Source organism: Parasteatoda tepidariorum, chromosome 4 (assembly GCF_043381705.1).
Source record: "Parasteatoda tepidariorum isolate YZ-2023 chromosome 4, CAS_Ptep_4.0, whole genome shotgun sequence".
In the NCBI taxonomy this organism is placed as follows: domain Eukaryota; kingdom Metazoa; phylum Arthropoda; class Arachnida; order Araneae; family Theridiidae; genus Parasteatoda; species Parasteatoda tepidariorum.
The window spans coordinates 87,117,621-87,144,884 of record NC_092207.1 but is presented as its reverse complement, the minus strand read 5'-3'; the positions used below and the strand labels follow the sequence as shown (position 1 = coordinate 87,144,884).

Sequence of the window (27,264 nt, the reverse complement as noted above, 5' to 3'; positions counted from 1 at the left end):
CATAATAAAGATAATCACGTTCTCTTAAGAAGATTAGTATGGATTCGTCACTTGTATTAATAATTTTTAATGTTTAATTTCTATCCTTTTCGGTTTTGTTTCAGTTTCAATTCACATTGTTTTTCTCTTTGCGCTGTCGGTATGTTTGATTAATAAAGCAATTTTATTTAGAAAACTTTTGCAAATATGCAGCCTAAATTAATGAATCTTACTTCAATAACTTCATTGACTCATATGCGTATCAATAAATAACAAAAATGGTGGCGGCTACCTAACACCAAATAATGTAAAGGAATATTATTGGTGTTTTACTACATTACTTTTGTGTAAAGTAGTTCTCACAATTTTTGGTGTTGAGATAAGCTTACATTTTTTACATTGTTTAAATCTAAATAATATTTTACAAATATTCAGGTGTTTTAGCTTTTTCAGTCTTAAAAGAGAATTACTATTATTATTATTTTTTAAACTGATTTCAATTAGGATAAAATAATACATAAACTTAGTATGATCATTAAAGGTTAAATAATTTAAATGTGCGGACACCATTCTTGCTAATTTTGTTAAAAAATGCCTCTTGATGTTCTTGTTGTTAAAAAAATATAATTATATTCGAAAAATTGAATAGAAAAATAGAATGCTTTCTGAAATGTATGCAATAAATCAAGCAGTTTTGAAATAGCATTCTAATTTTCAGTTTATAGGATTTATTCTTGAATTAAATAATACAATAAAAATATACTGTTTAGCATAAAAATTATCTATAGCTTATAATTTGGAAAGGGAGGTCTGGAAACTGATTTTCAGAATAAATAGATTGCTTTTTTATGAAATTCAAGTTTATCAAACTGATACAATTATAATTATAATAAAAAAGAATAATAATTAATGATACACATTTTGGGAGTGGCATTGTTTCAAACAATTCATTATTGTGCATTGTTGCATTCTGAAAAGTTTGCTTAAACAAAAAGACTGACTGAGCTGTCATAAAATTATTTGATGAGCATATTCGCCAAGAAACCAACGAACTCTAAAATGTTACAGAAAACACCCATTCCGTGTAATAATCGACAAGCATTGTCTGATTTGTCTTCCCTCATTTGTTAAAACTCTGATTCTAATTAACTCGAACCGTACTCGTTGGTTTCATTTAAATTATCCTCTCGTCTGCGAGTGACGTCATATCTTACCTATTCCATCACTTCGTCATTAAAGTACCACCTAACAGGCGGTTTTGATCTCTGCGCAAACGCGAGATGGGGGATCAGCAGCTTTTTCCCCTGAGGCTCCAAGTCAAAGAATCGTACTTGTGCTGCCCCCTGCTGGAGATCGAACGCGATGATCCCGGCTTTTATAAACGAAGTGGTGTTCGTTGTCGCTTGACGCACGTTCGTTACTACAAAGACTGTTGGGGTGATATTTAAACGGGGGTGTATAAAACAAACAAGCCCTCAGGGTTTGACGGCGTCTCAATCTTTAGTGTGCTCATTAGGAATTTAGTAGAGCGTGGATTATATAATTTTGATAACGGTAAGATTTTTTTTACATTCTTATTTGTTATATCTTGGAGGTTATTTGATGAGACTGAAAATTAGTCGATAATTTTTCCTTCAGGCATAGTGGTCTTCGTTTTAAACTCATCTTTCAGTGCAGTTATATTTAAAAAATGCTTAAAAAAGGCATAAAAATTAAGTTTGATTAAAGAAACATTTTCTATTAAAATGGTAAGAATATAGAATAAATATTTAAGTCGTTTCTCAACGTTTAAAATTCTTTGTTATCATAAGATAAAAGATATGTAAATTTTCAATTTTACTTTTTTTTACGACTTGAGAATTTAATTTTTCACAAAGGTATTATTTTCAGATATTTTTCAAAGAGAATTTCATTCGAATGTTGTTTGTTTTCATTATAATTGTTTGTTTTTGTATAAAAAAATGGTAAGTTATTAATTAAATTTTAATGCTTGCCTTAGGTTGCAGGAAATAATCATGTTTATCAGTTTTAGAAAAAAAATATTGCCTTCCGTTTTCAGTTTCAAAAAGAAGAAATCATTGCAAAAAGTTTTGTTAATAATTCAAACGATTTGTTTTTCAACTCAAACGATTACTTTTTCTTATCCATGTAAACGATTTTTTTTTTGGTTTTTAAGAACTAAAATGAATTTAAATTAATTTACTGAAATTGATCCGAAACTTGTTACGACGTTTCAATAAATAAACAAATATTTTTTTCATTCTTATTCTTATATGTTTTGTTATTTTATATCTTCAAAAAGCAATGTTTTCTTAAAGTTCATTATCGATCACAGAAACAGTGAAATAAGGTTTCTCCTCTTTTGTTCCTCTTTCATTGCATTTGTATTTAAAATGTTTCCTTTTCCGTTCTATTCGAATTGTTGCTGGAAAAAAACTAGTTATAAACACTTTTTTAACAACAAATTTTAAAAAAATGTGGTGTACTAATTTTCAAGTTAATTTTTATGGAAGTTTTTTGCGTGCTATATTTGTTATGATAAAAAGTAAAGTTAATGGCTTTTCATATAAAATTTTATGAAGCTTCTTTCTTTCCGTTCACTTTGATTTGTAAATGTTTCTTTTCTGCCATATTCGGAGTAGTGCTGGAAAGAAAAGTTTTGCACATGACGTGGCGTAACAGTGTAAATATACTCAAAATGTAGGAAATATACGTATATTTAAATTAATTTTTGATCGCACTAATATGGGAGAGCTTTATATAAATTTGTTAATCAACATATGTATGTTTCATTGTAAAGGCTTTATTGCTTTGCTCATTGCAACTCATTGCTTTTTATAGTAATAAATGATATAAACAATGAAATAGGATTCGTTTTTTTCCTACTCCTTTCAATTGCATTTAAACTGTAAATGTTTATTCTCCTTTATTGTACTTAAAATAACTGAAATGTGATTATATCTAGCTGTAAGATTGTAAACATACATTAACTTGTAATTTTGAGGCATTTTTGAACTTGTTTTGTACATATATATTTATATTATTTTCCTATCGAAAAGGACGTTTGTTATGTACATATTTAAATATGTTTATAATTTTTTGTTCTTTGATTCTGCTTCACGTGCTTCACAAATAAGATTAATGAGACTTTAATAGTTTTGTATCACACTTTGCTATCATTCTTATTTTTGTATAAAAACTAACTTGTTTCGTTTTTAAGTTTTTATCCTTTTATTTTTTACAAAGTAGATGTAGAAAACTTAAATGTATAGAAATAGAACTTATAAGATTTTGTCTTAAGCGTTATTAATAAACGTTTCTTCACCTTTACGTTATTAATTTTGTTGAATGAAGTTAATAAATAGTACGTTTGATTTCAATATAGATTTCAAACAAATTTTTAATGTATTCATAATCAACAAAAAATTCCTTATTTACGATTGTTAAAAGTAGGAAATTAAAAACAAAAATTAAAGAAAGGACTTAAAAGCGGTGATAAATGATAAAATATTCGTAATATATTAATAATAATTTAAATAGTTGTTAGAATAAATTTTTTAAGTTCTTAAAAAATGTACGTAGTTTCGCGCTACACTGTAAAAAATTCCTGGAATAAATTACGGTAAAAAGTACTGGCACCCTGAGTGCAGCAACCGTAAAATCCATTTTGACGCAGAATTTTATTCCTTAATTTTTACAGTAATATTTTTTTATTTAAATGATTTAGTAACTTTACAGCAAAAATTACTGTAAAAATTAAGATATCTCAAATTTTTTTGCGTAATATTTTACAGTAAAAAGTAATAGCACTCAGAGTGCCAGTTTTTTTTACCTTAATTTTACCCGAAATTTTTTACAGTGTGTAAAGTACAATATTCGTTCAATTAATTTAGATGAATATGAGATCAATTGAGAGGATGATTTTACTAACATTATTTATAAAATTCCATTTACTGATGATTTAATTGCTCAAAATTATGTACAATTATATGTATTTCTGGTATATAGTTTAATACTTATTTCGAATAGTTATTATTTTTACTTACTTAATATTCTATACTATATATGTGTTTACTTTTACTAGATTTTTGTTGTTCTATTTGTGTCATATAATTAATTCAGCATAGTCTTTAAATTTCTGCATATGCATACCTTTATATTTTTAGAGTGTTATGATTTATTATTTGTTTTAAATAATTAGTACTTATGATTCTCTAGAATTGTGTATTATGTATTCTTTTGTGTATGTATTCTTCCTAGAATATGTATGTGCTTAGTTTTAGTATAGTTTTGTACTTGTTTAGCCCAATCAGTTTATTTATTTGCATAATTATTTTTTGTAGTCTGTATTAAATTTTCAAAAATCAATTCAGTAGTAAAGTTTTGAAAATGACAAAAGTCAGTGAAAAAAGTAGCGACTTATTGCAAAAACAACCACTGTAAATGTTCGATCACTAAATATAGAGCTGTACTAGTATCGTAAAATATTTTTCTAAGGAGTGTTTTTTTAAACATACATGGAAGATGTATGCAGGTTGCCATCAATGGGACACTTAAACAAAATGATACCGAATTCGGTGTTTTGTTTTATTTGGCATGTTCACGTAAGTATTAATTTTCATACTACGCACGTCTTTTCATTCTACGCATGCGATATGTTATGTAGATAAGTATTGTGCCACTTTAGTACAATAAAGAAAACCAATCGCGTTCCTTGATGCACGGACTTCGTATGGATGAGCTTGCGATTGTTTTACTTTACTTTTTAACAGTATCGTATTTTTCAATAGTACCTTAAAAAGTAGTTATCGGGATATGGCGAAATACGCATAAAGTAAAATTACAGTAAAATTAAAATTACGATCTGTGGATGAACGAATGGATGTATGAATGGGGTCGCCCTATAAACGGGTGCACGTATGGTGTGGCAGAAGTTGAATTCTTGGACATAGATGGCGCCACTGAAAAACGAAAAGCGCACAGTCTGCCTTAAATTTGCTCGGTTTTCACCAAGGAGGCTTGCCCGTGTGGCAAGTCGCATTAGAAACAACAACAAAATTAAGGGACCTAAACTTTCAAACGCTCTCCTATCCGAACAATTGGGACCATGTTTCTCAGATTGCCATAAGGATAAGAAATCCAAATCTGTTAAAATAAAGTCGTATTCAGAGAAAGTACGTGTTTGTGCTGGATTGGGTTACTTAAAATGTCGTCTCTACTAATTAATCAGTATATTGAATGTTAGGGACCGTAACCATTGAGATTGAATCTTAGTGCGTGAAAATCCGATCATTACATCAAAAGTTATTCGAAGTGTTCACTTTTTCTCCTTCACAGTATATACTTTGTTAAAATTCTCTGATCTTCTGTACAAATTTGTTCTGTCAAAGTCAAGTTGTTTAACTTACATGCATTTTTTTTTTTTTTTTTTTTAGAGAGACTTAGCGAGGAAAAACGTGTGTGTTACCGTTAAGCAAAACATAATTTTAAAAAATTAAAGGTTTAAAAGAGCGCTTAAAGGTTACGTTTTAAAAAGACCTTTGTAAAATTTTTACGATAATTGTTTAAACATTACACGAATGGGGTGCTAATAAAGTGAAACATATACTTAAAGGCAAAAGTAAAACCACGTTTCAATAGTACGCATCTGAAAAAATTTATAACTTTTTGAATTAGGTTTTTTATTTGTAAGACTTCCGAAGTTTTTACTAAAAAAATCTGCTAAGATTTCACAAGATAAAAAATTTCTTGCAGATTTTGTCGAATGATAAATTAATTTTTTTTTGACATGGACACTTGCTATGAGCAGTAGTTTACTAAACCGAATATACTGGATGTACTAAAAATGTGCAACAATTAGAAAACTCAAGAGGGAGATAGAAATGCATGTTTTGCTGCTTTTTGGTTTGGAAACCAGGTTTTTTTCCTAATTTGTTTTGATCAAATTTTAAAGTTAGTTATAAAGTTTTCACCAGGAAATATTTGAGTAGGTATCTATTAATTTTATCCTCGTTTCCCCTCATTGTTTCTGCAGATGGTGGTTTTGCTAAAAGCATTATTTTTTGTAGTTTTTTCAGCTTGCTGCGTCATCTATTATACTACGAACTTCGGATTCAATTTTAAAACTTGGGGTGAAAAAAATCCTTTTGCTCCCGACGCAAAACCGCAACAAGCCGTTATTTTCTATATTCGATCATTCTTCTTTAATTGCTTCTTCAAACTTTTCAGAGCCGGCGGATATAGAAAGCACTTTCCCTGGTCCAAGCGCTCCGAGAGTAAACGTACTAAAAAGTACGCACATGTACTCAAAATACGTACACAAACTAATATGAGATGAGGATACTAAATACCTAGGTTCTGCACTAATTAATTAGTATTATTTGAGATCACCCTGTTAAACCATTAAAATTGAGTCCTAGTGTGTGAAAATCCGATCATTAGATCAAAAGTTATTCAGGGTGATTTGTTTTTCTTTGTGCACTGTAAACACAAACTAAGTAAATTCTGGTTATTATAATCGTTTTTGTTATGATAGATACGTTTCTAATATTTAAAATGAAATTGAAAATTAAGTTGTTATGAACATTAATCTAATTTTTATTTTATTTTACCACAGAGCGTTTTGAGAAGAAAAACTAAAGATAGAAGAAAAAAGTTATAATAAATTGTTAAATCTACTTAATTGAATATTTAAATAATGAAAAAGTATTTAATGGCCATTAGTTGCTGATAGTTTAAAAGAATAACTTTTAATGCGTGATAACCTTTGAAAAGATTATTTGTAATAGAAATCTCTTATCTCCTTTTTCAAATATATCTCGCAACCCCAGATGAAGATAATTAAAAAAATATTCCTGAACGATTTCTTTAAACGTGACCATTTTTCTTGAAAGTATTAAAAGCATAAATTCCTTCTTTTCAATTTCATCATTTTTTTTTTATAAGTAATTAGTAAAATTTAGCATTTTTTGCAAGATGAAGATATTAGTTTTAGAAATGTTTTACTTACTTATCAAGAATTACGTTTTCATTGCAGAAATATAATTAATTGAGAGTTGAATTTCAATATTTCGAGGAAAAAAAAACATCAAAAAGGTCAAAGTTGTCAATTCGGGGAGTTTTTTATATGTATATGTATTCACTTATTCTTTTCTATTTGCATTGGAAAAAAGAATTTTAATCATATTCTGCATTTTGCTTACATAGCAAATATGAATGGAAAAGTTCCGAGCTGAACTTTTGACATTAGGGACGATGCTGTCTCATAATGTTAGAGTTTAATAAAATTCTCCTTTCTATGAGAAATGTGATAAAAAGAACTTAAAAGAGTCGGAAAAAATTCTTTACACTTGTAAATGTATTGACCTTTAAGAATTTTATGTTGGTTAAGACAATCTTAATAACTTGTAGTTGTATTGATTTTATCTAATGTTATTTTTTGGCAAAAAGAAATCTTTACTCTTTATAGTAGTTTTCCTGACTTGATAAGTTATTGGTTTACCTTTAAGAAAGTATTTCAACTTATAATTATAGTTTTATTGACAAAAGTTATTCGTCAGTAAAAAAAAATTTTTTTTTACACTTTATACTTGTAGTTTTAATGACCTTGACAAATTTGTTTAATCGTTAAAAAAATCTTTTCACTTTATAACTGTTCTTTTAGACTTGATAATTGCAGTTTTCTTGACTCAATTGCATCACAGGTAAACAAAAGTATATTCACATTATAATTATAATTTTATTGACAAGAGTTATTAGTCAATTAAAAAAAACACACACACACGCATTTACACTTTATACCTGTAGGTTTACTAACCTTGTTTTTTCTCTGGTATTTTTGTTCAAATTATATTTGTAGTTTTTTTTGATCTGACAAATAATTACTGATAAAAAATCTTTTCATTTAATATTTAGAGTTTTATTGACAAGAATTATTTGACAGTAAGAAAAAATTTTACTTAATTTGTTGATTATTATTAAAATTATTAATTAGATTTTAATTAAATTATTAATTAAACATTAATTGAAATAAATTATTAATTAAATATTAATTAAAATAAATTATTAATTAAATATTAATTAAAATAAATTATTTATTATATTAATTATTATACTTTTTTTAAATTTTGTGTCTAATATTTAAGCCGGAAATTGGTCGAAATTTTTATTTATGATAATCCCTTTATGGATAATGTAGCCATTCCATTTGTATCCCATTTGTATCCTATGAATTCTATTTGTATTGATCAGAAAAAAATTATTCAAACCATTCCGGTATTTTCATACCGGCAAAGACTTATAATTAAAATTCAAACATTCTGCGTAGTCTGATCGTAATCAAAGGTATGATTCGCGTTAAATTCTCGTTAGTGATTATGCCACGAGAACTTTCATTTGTGTAGGCAAGTACTAGCACAGAGCTATTGTTAAAATTTGTGTGCTAGTCTTAAAGTGTATGAAATTCTGAATAACTACAAATTCGAACAAGCGATACATCTACGATAAATTCTGTTTGTGTCGGTCAGGAAACGCTTGAAGCATTCATTGTTAACTGTAACTTTGGAAATCCAATATTTAAGGGCTCCAAATTATGATTGCAAGACTCCGTTGATACAAACACAAAAGCGAATTGAAAATGATAAGATAAGGAAATTGTATTTTTTCTTTGCATCTAATCTAGGTTAAAAGAGGGATTCGAGATAAATGTGAGGTGTCTTAACAAAATTTTGTATTTATATTTTTATTTTTGTAACCGTCGTTGAACAGCTGACCCAATTTTGAGTTCGCTAATTATGTTCAACTCTGTAGTTTTGTAATTTTGAACCATGTCCAGAAGAAAAGAAAATTCTTGGATGAAGTATCGGGATAGGTTTGTCCCCGTGGAGGACCTTTTGATGGAACTAACCCGCTTTTACGATACCTGGAGGGAAAAACAACGAAAAACCTCCCATGGTTAGCCTGACGGCAAGAAAACTCTAACCCATGTTCTGTCTATCACTAAGGATATTTTACGTCAGCACTGTGATCGGTGCAGACCAGATGCGGAATTCGTACCGACCATCCATCGCTGTGATTAGAATCCGGGTCGCCCTATTGGGAGGTGAGCGCTCTATTTCCTGCTTCATTTGATACGTTTTTGTTTTCTTTCTGAGTCACCACGGTTTATAGCTCTATTTTATTTTGTTATATTAAATTATAACTTTTTTCGCCTTATGTTTGGTACAGATTAACCGTATTCGGCTCTTGTACCATTGAACTCTACATTCCCTATTAATTTCGTAATTCTTAGGAAATGTAAAATATAAAAATAACTTAAAAAGTCCACTTCACTCAATGTTTAATTAAGAATTTCGAAAACTTACAGTTTCGAAAAAGAATTTATTATGACAAGTAAAAAAATAAATGAAGAGAAATGAAAATTTATTCACGTACACTGAAGAGAAATCTTTGTGATCACGAAAAGAAGGTAATACTAATCAGTACAGATGGAAAAAAAAGAAGGGAAAGGAATAGAAAATCTTACTTAGCGCCAGGAAATAAATAAAACATACAAAATTCTTTTCACCTAAGTGTCCAATCGATTTGCAGAGAGGCTGGTAAAACGAGAACAGAAGGAAACACGCAATTCGATTTGCCATATAACAGTTTCAACTTGATCAAAAGCGTCGTTCTCTTTTACGGCAATAAGAAAATACTCGACAACTACACCAGAAAGGTGTTTTCTTTGAACTCCTTTAATTCCTACATCTAAAGGTATGGAAAATGAGATGACTATTTCTTTTTTTTTTTTTTTACTACTGGAATGGTTAGACTTTTTTTTTCGGACCTTAGTATTGGCAATCTTTTGGTATCTTGCACATTAATTGGATTATTTTTTGTACATTATTAATAAAAAAATGTTTAAGAAATACGTTTTACAAATGTGAGGAAAATGACAAAATATTTATATTTTTGTCAAACGTATAACGAAAAAAAGTTGAGCGTATGACTTCCGAAAAACGCTAGAACCTTTGGACTGGCACTTGTTTGGTATTTTGCTTAGTTACTAAATAAATTTTTTTTCTGTTCTAGTAAAAGGTCTTTTTTTTTTTAAACGAAAAAAAAACAAGTATTATAACTGGAATGAAAAGAAAAAAAAATTATATTTTTGTCAAATGTATAACGAAAAAAAGTTGAGCTTATGACTTCCGAAAAACGCTAGGACTTTTGGACTGGCACTTGTTTGGTATTTTGCTTAGTCACTAAATTATTTTTTTCGTGTTCTGGTAAAAGGCCCTTTTTTTAAAAAAAAGAACAAGTATCATAACTAGAATGAAAAGAAAAAAAATTATATTTTTTTCAAACGTATAACGAAAAAAAGTTGAGCGTATGATTTCCGAAAAACGCTAGAACCTTTGGACTGGCACTTGTTTGGTATTTTGCTTAGTCACTAAATTATTTTTTTCGTGTTCTGGTAAAAGGTCTTTTTTTTTAAAAAAAAAAAAACAAGTACTATAACTGGAATGAAAATAAATTTTTTTTTAATTCTTTTCAAGCATATAACGAAGAAAAGTTGAGCGTATGATTTCCGAAAAACGCTAGAACCTTTGAACTGGCACTTGTTTGGTATTTTGCTTAGTCACTAAATTATTTTTTTCGTGTTCTGGTAAAAGATCTTTTTTTTTAAAAAGAAAAACAAGTATTATAACTGGAATGAAAGAAAAAAAAATTTCATTTTTGTCAAACGTATAACGAAAAAAAGTAGAGTGTATGACTTCCGAAAAACGTTAGAACCTTTGAACTGGCACTTGTTTGGCATTTTGCTTAGTCACTAAATTATTATTTTTTTTGTGTTCTAGTAAAAGGTCTTTTTTTAAAAAAAAAACAGAACAAATATTATAATTGGAATGAAAAGAAAAAAAAATTATACTTTTGTCAAACGTATAACGAAAAAAAGTTGAGCATATGACTTCCGAAAAACGCTAGAACCTTTGGACTGGCACTTGTTTGGTATTTTGCTTAGTCACTACATTATTATTTTTTTGTGTTCTAATAAAAAGTCTTTTTTTAAAAAAAAAAAAAACAAGACAAATATTATAACTGGCATGAAAAGAAAAAAAAATTATATTTTTGTCAAATGTATTACGAAAAAAAGTTGAGCGTATGACTTCCGAAAAACGCTAGAACTGGCATTTGTTTGGTATTTTGCTTAGTCACTAAATTATTATTTTTTGTGTTCTAATAAAAGGTCTTTTTTTTTTTAAAAAGAAAAAACAAGTATTATAACTGAAATGAAAAGAAGAAAAAAAATTATATTTTTTTCAAATGTATAACGAAAAAAAGTTGAGCGTATGACTTCCGAAAAACACTAGAACCTTTAGATTGGCAATTGTTTAGCATTTTACTTAGTCATTGAATTATTTGTTTTTGTGTTCTAGTAAAAGATTTTTTTTAAAAAGAAGTATTATAACTGGAATGAATAGAAAAAAGTATTTACATTTTTGTCAAATCTATAAGGAAAAAAGGTTATGCGACTACACTAGAACCATTGGATAGCACCTGTTTGGTATCTTGCTTAGTCAATGAATTTTTTTTGTGTCCTAGTAGAAGGTTTTGTCTTTAAAACAAGTATTATTAATGGAATGAATAAAAAAAAATTTCTTCATATTTTTGTCAAACGTATAACGGAAAAAGTTGAGCGTATCCCTTCCGAAAAACACAAGAACCAATTGATTGGCACTTGTTCGGTATCTTGCTTAGCCATTGAATTATTTTATTTTGTGTCCTAGTTTTTTTTTTAAAAAAAGAACAAGTATTATAACTGGAATAAATAGGAAAAAAAATTAAATTTTTGTCCAACGTATAACGAAAAAAAGTTGATCGTATCACACCCAAAACACTTTAGAACCTTTGGATTGGCTCTCTTTTGGTATCTTGCCAAGTCATAGGATTAGTTTTTTTTTTGTCTTAGTTTTATTTTTAAGAAAAAAAGTATTTAATTTGGAATGAAAAAATAAGATATTTATATCTTTGTCACACCTATAACGAGAAAACTGAAGTGACCACTTCAAGAAAACGTAAAGGGTTACTTAAGGGGATGACAAACTATCTTATTACATCAAACTCTAAATTGAATATTTTTAAAAAATCGATAAAATTTCTTTTTTGTATTGGAAACAGAGAACTTAAATATTAAATGAGAAGTCATAAAGATGAAGGCAAAAATACACATGTTTGCAAATTTTTAAATGAAAATTCTTACCACGCATGGGCAATGAAGTACTTAAAGAATCTTAGCTGCAAGCTTTCAGAAATGGAAACTTAGTGAACAGTTCATTTTAACGGTTAGAAACAGTTTAAAATGCTCATAAATCAAATCACAATGTACACTGTAAAAAAATTTGAATAAAGTTACGGTATTAAGTATTAACTCTTTGGGTGCATCATCCGTAAAATCCATTTTACTGTAATATCCGTTTTACTGCTAAATTTTTTTTAGTGTAAAATATTATACCGTAATATTTATTTAATTAGAATGATTCAGTGATTACGTTGAAATTGTTTTCAGTGGTTACGATAATTATTACCGTAAAAATTACGGTACATCAAATTTTTTACTATGTAACATTCCGGTAAATATGGAGTTTACGGTAAACAGTAGCAGCACCCTGAGTGGCATTACTTTTTACCGCAATTTGATCAGAATTTTTTTTAAATCTATAAAACTGAATAAAATATGCATAAATCAAAACTTTTACGAGATTTGTTCTCTATTCTTCTATTTAATATATGTTCTCTATTTAGTATATGTTCTCATATTTAGTATATGTTCTCTATTCTAATAACTTCATTATAAAAAGAGAGCTCAACGATTAGAAAGAGTTAAAAAGGTCTCACGTAATATAGTATATGTTCTCTATTCGCAGGACTTCATTTTAAAAATATTTCAACTGTCCATTTTAAGCTTGAATAAAATAGATAAGTATCCAATGAGTGACCGAGGCGAGCAAGCTAAAATTGCTAAGCAATCCGAAAAGAACAGCAAGATTAGTTTGGGGGACTGGCGAGCGTATCTAGCAGGGTGTGGAGCCCTTTAGTGTAATATAAATCACTTATGCGTACATTGTTACAAACCTGATTAAATTCTTTTTTCCCCTTAGAGAAGAAAAACTGAAAGAGTTATGATATGGGCTTAAATAGAAGACAATTGCACACTTCTTATAAATAAACAAACCATTCCATTTTTTTTTTGGAATATGCTAATTAATTGTCGAGGGTATCGTAACTATATCTGAGTTTAGTTTAATTTTTTTCTATCATCAAATCACTTGTATGTGAAAATTTACCTCAACGCGCAGTGTTTTAGCGAGTACATCAGCGGCAATCGTTTTGTGTAGCTGATAGAAACATTTTCAAAACAAAAACGTCTTTACTTTCATTTATTTTGTCTTTCCTTTTTGAAAATTTTATGGTATATATTTGCTATAAATTTTCCATTAGTCTCCGTGACGATCAGAAATAACTTGTACCTAGTGGGCTGCGCCCCCTGCTCTCTAACGCTCGCCAACCCCCGAAAATTGCTACGCAATCTTATATGGTTTGCTTCACAAACCAAGCTCGCTTCGCTCGCTACTAACTTAGGTACATTGCAAATGCACAAAATTCTAAGAATTCAAAACAATCATTCAAATCCATATAACAACTTTTTTTTTAAAAAAAAATTACATCTTTTTAGTAAATACTAAGTCATTAAAATAAATTTGAATTCAAATAAATGACATGTAATTCGTTAAACCTATTAGAAATGTGCTATAGTATAAAATCTTAAGATAAAATTTCTAAAACTGATATCTCTTTAAAAAGGTTAAAATTTTGGCTATAATTAAGTCTATTAAAAATTGAAATAAGTGAATTGCAATGGAAAAACCTGCATAAACAAATAAATTCTAGTAAAACAAATAAATTCGTGATATAAATCAAAAATCGTCAAATAAATTCGTAATATATAAATTCGTGAAAAAAAGCGCTTTCGACAAAATACTAAAATAGAGATCTATCGACAAAGACTACTCACTTCTGCCTAGCTTAATAGTATGAGATTGCCGCAGCTGATGCTCTCTGGTTATTTCAGTTTCCGTTTTTAAAAGCGCTATATGTTGAGCCATCTCAGTTAGATTTGGCATGTGACATTTTTAGCGGCAATCATTGGTCGATTTTCTAGCGTTGCCATTCGGGGAGTTGTAATGAGGCTTTTTTTTGTCGCCGTGTAAGAGAAATATATATATAGATTTTTCTGAGAAGATTTATTTCCAACAATTGGATATATTACTTAACCTAAATGTATTGGGAAATATCTTTTTAAACTTTAAAGCACATCTTCCAACGGATATTTTCAGCTGCAGCTGACATAAAATTCATATTTATAATTATTTTTTTACAGTATAATGAATATTTCATTGTTAATAAATACATCACGAATATCAAAAATGAGAAGCATCGAATATGACAATATCGCAAGGTTTATTGATAACGATAACTATCGATAATGTTAACACTAGGGGACAAGTGTTTTGCTGCATTTATGAAAATACTTGATATTGCTTAATTCGGGTGTGAGGATTTCAAATCTAATTATTTTTGCTCCTAAAGCTACAGTTTTTTTAAATAACATATTTAGTTTATTTTTTGTGAATTGTATAAGTTTAAAAATTTTATATATAACAAGAAGTTGCGACTCACTTCTAGACGAGTTAGAGCATATCATCAGGATTAAAATTGCATCGTAACCAACACCCGCAAATGTTGTCTGACATGGCTAGGAACGTTTCCCTTTTTTCCTGTTATCACTTGCTCAGAAACACATGAAGAAACACTTCATAATAGGTGAGCGCCCCTAACGGCGTATGAAGACATTTCCGGGCATGAGTTCCTATGCAATTTTAATCCTGATGATGTACCCTAACTTTCCTACACTTTTGCACTAACATTTATGAAATTCCCAAACTTATCAATTCGATAAATTACAGACAAAAATTGTCATTAAAAAAAAAACTGCAGCGTGGAGAGAGAAGCTGATAGCTAATTTTTAAATCAGCGAAACAAAAGTATAAGAAATCTTATGCGACAGAAAAGAAAATGTTCTTCGGTATAGTTATCGAATAAAATATTATCGGGATTGCTGGTGATTCGGATAACAAAAATATTGATAAATTAAAAATAATATAAATTAGACAATCGCGAAAATCGATATTCCTTTACGATATATCACGATATCGAAATTCCGATACCAGTCAGCAATTCCATTTACGCATTGCGTCTCTGTGGTAACCCCAACACGCAAGATTTAAAATTTGACCTCGTCAAAATTGCCAGGCGAAACTCTCATACCTAAAAAATACCTTTTCTGAGCGATCAATGGCTGAAACACCTGCCTCGCATAAATCGCGAGAAACCTTGTTTATATTTAATCTAAAAACTAATACAACTTACACGCGATAATGTTTATAAGCAAATTAACTCCAACTTTCTGATATTTTTTTTACCGCTTAAGGGTTATATCATCATNTTTGTCGTCCGATTTTGTCGGTATCGTGTCGTGTAATGAAAAAGCGCCCTAAGATTTATATCATCATTAGAGAATTTACATTTTTAATTAAGTGCGCTATATACTTTAAAATGTATGGAGATGAGCGTGACTCGTGTTATAAAGTAATTGATCAGTCAGTCTCTTCAAGTATTTTTTTTTCTTCTATCAAGTCATTCATGCAACGCAGGTGGTACACAGGTCGCTTAGGCGGTCGACCTCATCAAGGCCATCGCAATTGGACCACACGCAAAGCTACTATGTCTCTCATAAATAAGTGATTCAATAGTAAGTTTATCTCTTACTAGAAACAAAGATGCTTTTTTATACTGTGTATAGTCATTTATTTAGAAGGGAATTCAAAAGGTTATAGACATAACAATTACCGAATTAGGGCGTTCAATGTAAACGCATTGTCATTGTTATTGAAAAATAATTTTTTTGAACGCTTATTGTAGTAAGAATGGTTAATAATTTTCGCTCAGAATGTTGTTTTGAATTTTGACTTTTGTAATGTAATTAAATTTTTTTAAATGTAAATAAGTTTTCATTAATATAAGTGATGTTATATTCAGTTAGTGTAATTAAAACGTAAAGTAACACACTAGTTTGAACATTTATTCTAAATAAATAAGGTGATTATGGAGGAAAAAAATGGAATCCCTTTGAAATAGGGTTAAGCACAATTTAATTTTTCTTTTTCATTTATTTCTGGGAAATTTTAAAAAAAATGATCGCTGAAAATTTCTGAAATGTACTTCACATAATTAATCTCACTTATTCACTGAGCAATCGAAATTATTATAAAAAAACATTTCGAAGAAAAAATGGAAATTATTTTTATCAAAATATTATTGGGAAATAAATATTTTACTTGAGGTCCTCCTCTGGCTCGATATCGCTCGCCTACCAACAGAGAATTGCTTTCACAATACTTTCTGATAGTTTCTATTATCATTAAAAATTACCCCCAACGTCTTTCAAAAGTGATACTTCTTAAATTTTTTTTTACTTAAGAAATATTTTTAAAAAAAATATTTTTTTGAAGTTTAAAGTGACACCTATGTAATTAAATTACATAGGTGTCACTTCAATCCTTTAAATCCTTAGAATCCTTTAAATTCTAAATTTAAAGGATTCTGCACTAAATTTTTATTGTTATCAAAAAAAAAAGTAAAAAAACATTTTTGCTAGTAAAAGAGTGAACTAAAAAGAAAAATACTTATGCCCAGAGCCCCAAATCGGAACCCCGTGTCAATTATCCCTCTTGAATACGGCCCTAACTATATCACACGTAAATTGCTCGCATAATTTTCTTAAATTGTCATATAGAATAGAAATGTCTGCTACGTTTTCACTGAAACTAAATTTCCCGTAGAGTTAACATGTGTACTCAGTTCTATCCCACTAGTGGGCTAAAACCTGTTAGTTTGACTTTTTCTAGAAAAAAATTATTTATAGGAAAAGTAGCACATCTATGACTTTTTGAGAATGACATATTGTGTACAACTAGAGAATGAACATTTTTGTTAAATCAATTTTTAGGTCGAACTATCTAGCTAAGCTCCAAGTGGCCTTCAAATCTTAGCTACCCGATATTACTTACTCTACCGTTCCCTATTTGTTATAAATGGGTATCTCAAGGTAGGAGAGAGGTATTTCTCGAAGCACTTATTATATTTTTCCCTTAAGAGGATTCCTGTTATGACAACAATGGCAGCAGATGGGTTTCTCACATAAGAGAGATTGACTGTTGAATGCCTCATAAAAACGCTTAATAACTGTAATGCTTAATATGTGTAACCGCTAAATACCGGATTCCAAAATAACTGCAACTGCTAAATACCGGATGTTAAAATAACGGTGACCGCTTAATATCGGGGCGCTTAAATTGTGAGTTGATAACGCACAGCTAGAAAATATTTAACTTGGATCATTCGATTAATTTATTTTCAGACGAATTTTGGAAAACTTAATGTACAAAAAAGTAAATCTTACTGTTTTATTTACGATTTAAAATATATTTCGGTTTCTGTTGTTTGTTGTTCAAATGTTTTTCTTTTTAAATAAATTATTTTTTTGTCAAGAGTACAGTAACATAGTGAATAGTACTATCAAAAATCAATAGTCAATAGTACTGTCAAAATAGTCAATAGTACTGTAAAATTTAAAAATCAAAAACAAGCTCAATTGGTATATTTTTTCAAAATTTTTTTAAAACTTTTCTTAGATATTTTCAAGTGTTGTATTTTACACTTCTTTAGGAATCATTAAAAAATACTCCATTGCAAGTTAAGAAAAGACCATTACGGTATAGGATTTACTGCATATAGTTCCGTTTTATTTCGATATAAAATTATACAAATATGCTTTTAAAACAATATAAAAGCTTTTAAAAGTAAACTCGTCGGACAGAAATTAATTCCTACTTGTTTTTGCTAACATAACAAGCTGTCTAACATAACAAGCTAAAAATGTAACGTAATTGAAGATTAATGTTTAATGCAATTATTTTCGTGAGAAAAAAATCTTTTTTTTAAATATTTGTAAAACAAGTTTAACTTGTTAAAAAAATTCATGAAAAGTTTCAATAGTTATGAATACAGGCAATTTTAGGATTATATGGTATAGGTAAGGCCCCAAATTACACCAGCAGGCCTCATCATACCTTAATCCTCCTACCCTAATCACTTTCCCGTTGGCTAAATGTGCCCCTTTCCAATTTGTGAACAAGTTTCTGATAATGTGGATACGTAAAAATTATTGAAGAATTAAAAAATACTTCATAAATAATTATTTGATTTCATTTTTCATCCAGGTCACTCTCAATTATCCGACATTACACTTTAAAAAACTTTTACGTATCTTAACACCAAAAGTGGTCGTACAAGAAAGTTTTATTACACTACTTTGTATAAAGTATCCATCACCAGTTTTTCTCTTCTAGTAACACTAAAATTTATAATTATAATAAAATATGATACACATAAGAGTAAGTAAATGTATTATTATGATACATTATAAAGTAAGAATCATTAATTAAAAACATATATAGGTCATTTTCAAAATAAAATTGACTTGTAAATCAAACATACGAGTAGAACAGAGCAAGCATAAAGACACACTCAAAGAAGGCTTAACAGAAAGAAAACTGTTAAAAACTATGCATGTTAAAATTCAATACAATCATGCATTCAATACAGTTCAAAAATGGTTAAAAAGTATTATATCATCATCTTTAATACTCAATTAAAAACATACATATCTACTTTTAACTACTTTTAACGAATAATTCAATCAAATCGCAACAAATCACTAACAACAAAGTTCCGTAGTCTAATAGTCGATTAAAAAGAAGAAAAAAAAGTGCCGACAGATTGGTGTATTTTGAAGGGAAAATAATTCTCGTTTTGGGTAAATGAGTTAAAATTTGGTGTTAGCTAATTCTTAAATAAGTGCTTAAATTTAAATTGAACTCTTTAAACTGTACCCGGTGATTTAGTGTCAACCCGGCTCGATTTGGTGTTAAGCCAGAATAAAGTGTTCCTTCATTCAATTCTTTGGATTGTTCAACATCATGTTCGGCGAGATATTACACCACAGTTTTTGCATTGTAGAATTTCCGATATATTGAGTTATGCGTCAACCTCCCAAACGGCGGAAATTTACAACTGGGAAGAATATATTTGGTTGACATTGATAGTAATCTGAAAGGTGGCAGACTACTATTCAATTCGGGAAAGTACGATTGAATTAAAATTTTAAATTTTTGAATTTACCCTGCAAATATGGATTTCTATTTTTATTTTCATCGCAAAATATTTGAAATTTGCTGAGATTGTTCTAAGCATGAGTAACAATGGAAAAAAACCAAACTAGTCTTAGTTTGTCTAGTCTTAGAAGACTAGTTCTTAGATATTTAATTAAAAATATACTTTTAGGACGAACAAGCATTACAATATAATTTAATAATTGGTGTTACATACATCAATTATGAATAAAGTAATATTACGAGTGACAAATACAGTTTTGCTTAAAATAAAGATATGAACGTTACAAAGATATTTTACTGTGCAATTTTAATCGATTGCGTAGTGTACTAGTTTAAAGATTTTCAGTCTAGAAAATTTTCAGAATTGGTCTTGTCCTCAATGCTTTCAGGTTTCCAACTCTATTTTTATTTTGATAATAATTTAAATAGTGTAGGTTTTATATTTTTTGTTTTGGCGGATACTTGACAAAAATTTGTAATTATCAAAAGTCTTGTCTCAAAATATAATATTGCTAATGGTGTGTTAATGACAATCATTGAGTATTTTTTGGTTAGGATAAAGTTCCGTGTATATTTGACAATACATCGTCAACATGTAATCTTTAAGAGTCAGCAAATAATCTTATATTTTAAGGGCAAAAAATAAAACGCTAGAAGATCGAACGCTATGACGCGAATAATAAATATAAGTTAATAATTAGGGATTTATTACTTTCCACTATTGGAAGCATACACTCAAGATATAAAGGCAATGCATGGTTTATATCACATTAAAAGAGCATAAAATCAAGATCTAATAAGCTAATTTATTCAATTTCATCAAATTGTCTGTTCGAGCTTTCATTGAATCAATTTGTTCCTCAATTTTTTTTTTGCTGTTCAAGATTTGTCTTGTTTAAAAATAAAATAAAATTATGACAGTTTTTTCCGAGAAACAAATAGAAACGTGAATGGTACTCTGCGAAAAGAAAATAGAGACAAAACTACCAAAATATAGTAAATTTTACCGTGTAGCACCATTAGAAACACCACTGTTACCATAAGACATAAAAATTATCAAAAGAATGGTTTAAATATCGTACGTTTTAGCTTTTGAATTATTATTATTATTATTATTATTTGAAACCAGATATGTCGTTTCCGTACAGTAAGGTATACTAGATTTTGTTCCTTCCTGTAGAATAGGTTTTAGCTAATAATTAAGCTATTAATTTTCTTTCTTATGAAATTTTTTATCGTAAACTAAATGTAACATTCTTTGGAAACTATGAAAATTATGACTGTATAAAATGCAACAACTATATTTTATGAAAAAATATTCAACAGTTGAACCAGCTGCATGCAAGAAAATTTTAGTCCCACTAAAAATATAAAGGGAAAATTAATACTATATATATTTACTAAAATCATATGCCATTTGAAAATTGCTTCTATTCATGTAGTTTGAATCAATACTTATTAGAATACAGCCAGTATAATGATGAAGATTTTGTATCAGCATAGTCTCATAAATCATTATTTTCTGATCTATGCTTAACGAAAATTGGATATTAATGGTGAAATTTTGAACAACTTACGCTAAAATATAAAATAATATTATTTAGAACTATAAAAGATTATGTGTAGGGCGGTAGCAAGGATATGGAATATAGTGTTTCGAGCAATTCATTTTTGAGCTTGATTATTTGTTAGATCAATTGTTTTCAGTAAAAATGATATTAATAAAATTAATACAGAAAATTTTCCGTGCAAAAGTTTTTAAAAATATTTTTGAATTAATTTGCAGAATATTATATTTTATAAATTAAGTAGGCACACTAAAAATATTATGGATCTAATTATGATATAAAGTACTGGCACATTACCTGCATCATTCGTAAACACCATTTCGACCGTAAAATATTATACCATATTTCTTACTGTAATATTTACTTAATTAGAATGATTCAGTGATTTTACGGTAAATATTATTGCAAAAACTACTGTGTATCAGATTTCTTGTTAAGTAACACGTTCCAGTAAAAATTGATGTTACGACAAAGAGTATTGACGCCCAGAGTGCCGGTAATTTTTATCGTATTTTGATCTGGAAATTTTAACATTGAACGCTCATTACTCCAAATTTTCGACATTTCCAGAGTTATATTACTGTGATTATACTTAATAATTGATTCCTCAGGTTTCAATGATAATCAATCCAAGTTATTTTATTAAATATTTATAACTACGACAAAATTATGCACATTAAATATTAGAAAAAAAAATAGGAAGTTTCCTCTTGTAAAAAACGTGAACAAACAAAATTTTGGCAGAAGATGAAAATACAAATGGAACTGATCATGTAGGAGAAGAGATCGCGTCTGCGAAATGATCAGTCGGCGAAATGACCAGTCGGCGAAATGACCTGTCAGCGATATGAACTATTGGTGAAGTGATCGTGTTTGTGAACTGGTGTCTACTATATGAACAAAACCTAAAAAATTGAATAAACTCTCCATGTTTTATAAGCTTTTTTAAATGCAATCTAATAACTTAACCCTTATAAAAATTATTAAATCCTTTAATTGCATTTTTTAGACGAATTACTATTATAATTTGCTTTTCATATAATTAATAACTAATGCTACTCATAAAATTAAGTTACTAGCATTTCTCTGAATAAAATTCGTAGAGATCTGTCTAGATATTAAATACTTTTTATGTAAAATTATTAGTTTATATCTCAATATTTGCGTTACATGATGCTTAAAGTAAAATACCATTCTATTCTTTAAATTATCATTTATGTTTATTTCACATTTAAAATGAAATACTGCTTCGTTAATTTTGGCATTCAAAGTTTAAACAACATTTTACGGTTAAATGTCAAATGTTAAAAATGCCGATGTTTTATTTTAAAGGTTAAACAGTAAATAAAGTTGTATTTTAACCAAAAGGTCATAAGTAACACACGTTTATTTTAAATTAGTTCTCAAAAATCATTTTAAAAAATTTCCTTGGAAATTTTTGTTACGTTAAAAAAAAAAGATAAATTTATTTTGAAGAAGGAAATTGAGATCGGGATAATTATTGTAGAGTAATTTTCAGAAAAAAATTTGGAATTTCGGTAACTTAATATTTAGAATAAGACTAATGAATAGAAATAGGTTATAAACCTTAATAAAAACTTGTAGAATAAGCTGTAATTGTCATATTGTACTGGTTGATAATTCTTTGGAAATGTGTTTAAAGACTCTCCAAGGAAGTTATAACTAAAAATTTAATGAATATAAATCGAGTTAATTTTATGTAGTACATTTGGTACTAAGATACCAAGAAGCTCGGTAGCTGAGAGGTAGTGCTTAGCGCTCTCATGCCACAGGTCCAGTGTTCCCTCCTTGGACCGGGCAAGGCTAACTCAGCTTTTCATCCCTTTTAGTGCGTCAATAACTGCCAAACATACTTGGGGACTGAATACTGAGGCTTCGCGTTCCACCCAGCCGGAACATCTGCTCCTGCACCCCAGAGCCCAAAAGCCGAGAAAACTGCGATGGACGCAGGAGGCCTTGGCCTTCCATGGGCTGTCGCGCCGTTGAGTTTTGTTTACCAAAACACCAAATGCAATAATTAATTCCATGCGGGACAAAAAAAAACTCTGTACAATAAACAAAAAAACTGCATTATAAATTTCAATTGCTCTCAAGCTTAAATTAAAAGCCTCAACCCTGAGTTAAAGATCATGTCTGTTGACAGTAGTTTAAGTACCAATACGTTCTTCCAAATAGCAGCAAGTAATAAGTTTAATAATTAAGTCTTTTATTATATTTACTTTTCAGCTGTAGGAGATTTTTTGTTGTGCGTAGAGATCAAGAAAAGTTGTGAATGAAAATGCAAGATTTCTTTCTTTCTTGACCTATATAAAGTAAATTTTAACTCAATGTTAGAGACAAATCGAATTTATCGTTAATTTAATTTTCGACCTTTTTCAGATTTTCTAGAGTAATGAGAGACACTAGAACAGTGATTCTCAACCATTGTGCCGCGGCACTTTTGTGTGCCGCCGAATTCTTAAAGTGTGCCGCCAAATTTCAGAAATGTATATAGTAAAATTCATAATGCTTTTTTTATTATCAGTAGAGTTCCAAAAGATTTTAATAAAATTATTCATAAAATTGTTAATGACCATTTGACAACAAAAGAGGAGAGAATTATTAATTGTTTTACAAATTTAGATATAAAAAAATTTGGATTGGGTTCGTAATCCATTTGTAATAACGAATACTTCTGTATTTGAATTAACTTTGAATGAACAGTTTTCGNACAGTAGTTTAAGTACCAATACGTTCTTCCAAATAGCAGCAAGTAATAAGTTTAATAATTAAGTCTTTTATTATATTTACTTTTCAGCTGTAGGAGATTTTTTGTTGTGCGTAGAGATCAAGAAGTCTGATCTATAGAGCTGTTAGATGAGAATATTAAAACAATCAATATGTTCGTTTTAAATCTCACCATTAAAAAATCAATAATTGGACTTAAGTATTAACTTTTTGATCAAGTTTTGAAACTTAGTCTTAAAAGCATCGCAGTCTGAAGAACAAAAAATTGTGGTCGCGTCACGTTTGTGAGCCTGATTCTCACCCCGCTGAAACATTCAAATTTTAACTTTGTTGTGAATGAAAATGCAAGATTTATTTGTTTCTTGACCAATATAAGTAAATTTTAACTCAATGTTAGTGACAAATCGAATTTATCGTTAATTTAAATTTCGACCTTTTTCAGATTTGCTAGAGTAATGCGAGAGACCAGAACCACAAATGAAACTTAGTTAATGGTGATAACAAATTTCAATTGTCTCCCGACCGCTACGAGCAGAATTTATTTCTATATAGAATTAATTATCAATCACTTGTGACCAGTTTCCGAATTCCTATGGGATTTAAATTTCTACAACAGTTTTTCTTTCCTAATTAGAATACGAAATACAATTTTTTCCTAAACGTTTGCAAAATTTAGCTTTGTTTTATCACCAATCGAAACTAACTATATATTTTTTTTAATAAAAGAAAACATTAGATAAATTTAAAGTTTAAAAAAAATCGTTTTTCAAGTGGCCTAAAAATTGGAAAATAACTATATTTTCTTCATTTTAGTCACACCTGAAAACAAAGCGCATAAATTTTGTTATAGATTTTTATCACCACCAAACATTTTCATATCGTCTTTTACGTTTGGGTTTTACGTTTTTTATTATTATTTTAGGTGTAATAAAAATAGATTTATTTTCAGTTTTTCTGTTGAATAACGTAGATTTTAAAATTATTATTTTCTTTTATTATTCTTTACTTTTTTTTCTAAAAATTCCACTGTAATTTTCTCTAAGGATTATTTGGACGACAAGCAATAATTTTTTTTTCGATCACGCATCTGGAAAACTCTATGTTTCCTGCCGACGAACATCATTGATTTAATATTTAGAAACTAAAAGGGTTTGTATTTAGAATCTAAACTACTTTAACAGTTCCATTACTTAGGTTCAAATTTCCTTTTGTAAATAAGTAATAACTGAATTGACGAATTTTTTTAAAAAAAGAAAAAAAATATTCGTTGCGAAATTCCTGTTTTTCTGAGAATTATACGAAAATAACTAACTTTTATAAAACAATAATTTAATACTTTCATAATACAATCAAGGAATACTTTTATAGTTAAGACTTTTATAATACAATAAAGAAAAAGTAAAACATAATAACCTTTATTAATGTCATGCTGATGTCAGCCGAATATATCTTGAAAGTCTTTGTTTGTTGAGGATCCTGTCATGTGACCTGCTTTCTCGTTAAAATTACTAAGTATTCTAATTCATCTTGGTCTCGAATCGGTTTCAAACAGACTAAAGTAATTAGATTTAATGACAAAACACAATGGGCGAATTAAACGATGATTTTTTATTAAAACTATTAAAAACTTGAAATAGATAAAATATTTTATAATTTGTTTGTGCTAAAATTAGTAAGTCTTTTCTTTCATTTTAGAGCATCTAAACTGTTGCATAGAAACATTTTTTCTATTTAATTAGTAAATCTTTTAAATTTATTGCTATTAATTTTTAGTTTGCATTCCTAAATGCATATTCATAAATTTACTCGTAGACTTAATGTACCAAAACGTTTCTTTCTTTTTTCCCTTATTGTTTTAATGCGTTAGAATGATCTATTCCGTCAAATAAATTATCTATAATTAAAAAAACTTGGTTTTAATTGTTAACGTTGTTGCATTTAGAAAGCTCGAGTTTAAAAATAACAAATAATTTTAACGTTAAAAATCTTTTGAGTTTGATTTAGGTAAATAATCTCACAACTGATTTTTAAACGCATCACTTATCTTTGCTCTTGTTCCATGATGTTAGAAAAGCTTTATTAAAGCTTCAAGAAGCATTTAACGATGAAAGAAATGAGTGAATGATGTGTCAAATATAATTTCAAACAAAACTGGTTTCAAAGAATTATTATCTCAAATATCCACTAAAAGAGATTTTTACTGAAGATACAAAAGCCTTGAATCATATGAATTGGTTATAAGCTTTATTGGACTTCTTTATGAGGCCACAGAAAAATACTTTTGCTTTAATAACTAGAAATTCATTTTGAATTCATTAAAAATGCTTTAATTGGAAAACAGATTTGTTACTCTTAAGTATATATTTTTCTTGAAGTTCTCTTTTCTGAAGTTTTCTCTGCTTGCTAAGAATTCGTTCGTAATTAAAGCATATGCATACTTGCAATTAAATGTTTAGTGATTTTAAAGTTGGTTTCATTCAACAAGGTCTTGATGCACTTGTCTTGTAGCTATTAACGTTTTAGTAACTGTTGAAGTTTTTTCGCTAAGCAAAATTAAAAACGTCAGTTTGAATAGCTTGAAACTGAAGTAAAGCTTTTAACTGAATGTACTATTTTGCTGAAATAATGTCTGTGGTTTCAGGTATCCGATTGGTTACCTTACGACATACTTTTTTTAAAAAAAAAAACGATTCAATTAAAACTTAAATATTAGTAGGCGTCCTAAAATTATAAATTTGAATTAAGGTCTGAAATTATAAAATATTTTTCATAATAATAAGGAAAAAAATTGAGCTTGAAAACTACAAATTTTTCCTTTCACGCCAACAGCTCTATAACAAATTATAATACTTAAATTTCAAGATAATTTCTTATATGGATCAATAATGTAATTACATGTGTTTTAAATTTAAATCTTAGTACAATTTCTAAAAAGACAACAACACTGAAAGCAGCTAAATACATTGTTTAATATCGATTTCTTAAATAAAAAATCGAAACATTCTTATTTAAAGCATGATAAAAGTAACAAATTAGCAGTTAGATTTTAGCTTTTAATTCAAAACATCATTAACATTGTACAAAATTTCAAAAAAATCTATAATAAACACATTTTATGTAATATATATATGAGCGTGACGAAATTTTCTCAAAACCAAAGGTCTTTTGAAAATGCATTTAGAAAATTCTGAAATATGTGAACATTTTGACGACGAAAAAATTAATGATTTGAAAATTAATTTCTGAAAATGCATTTTATTTGTTTAAAAAATATAATTTATTAAAAGAGATATAATTTATTTAAATATTAAAATACTGAAAGGAAAACCAAAATCTTTTAATTTTGTTTTCCTTTGTTTTAATTCAAAGAGATATAATTTATTTAAATATTAAAATACTCAAAGGAAAACCAAAATCTTTTAATTTCGTTTCCGGGAGTAATTCTCGGTTTCGGTTTTGTCTTCACAACATACGAAAAAACTGTAACTTAATTTCTAAAACTCGGAGACCAAAATTTTAAAGGCTTTTGAGAAGTTAATGAACTAAAGTTTAAAAATGACAAAATGAAAAAAAAATAAAAATAAAAAATGAGATTTTCGTCGAAAAAAGTCGGATATGTAATTAAAAACATTACT

The 27,264-nt window shown here is 28.4% G+C and overlaps 1 protein-coding gene across 2 annotated transcripts in view; it reads left to right on the top strand.

The window, feature by feature from the left end:
- The first annotated feature begins 1,306 nt into the window (after nucleotides 1–1,306).
- LOC107441591 (follistatin-related protein 5) overlaps nucleotides 1,307–27,264 on the top strand; it is a 427,657-nt gene continuing 401,699 nt past the window's right edge. Inside the window, exon 1 of one of the 2 annotated variants that reach the window (XM_021147212.3) lies at nucleotides 1,307–1,533. The gene's annotated coding sequence lies outside the window, so the exon portion shown is untranslated. The remainder of the gene's footprint in view (nucleotides 1,534–27,264) is intronic. The other variant, XM_021147214.3, reaches the window with a different exon arrangement.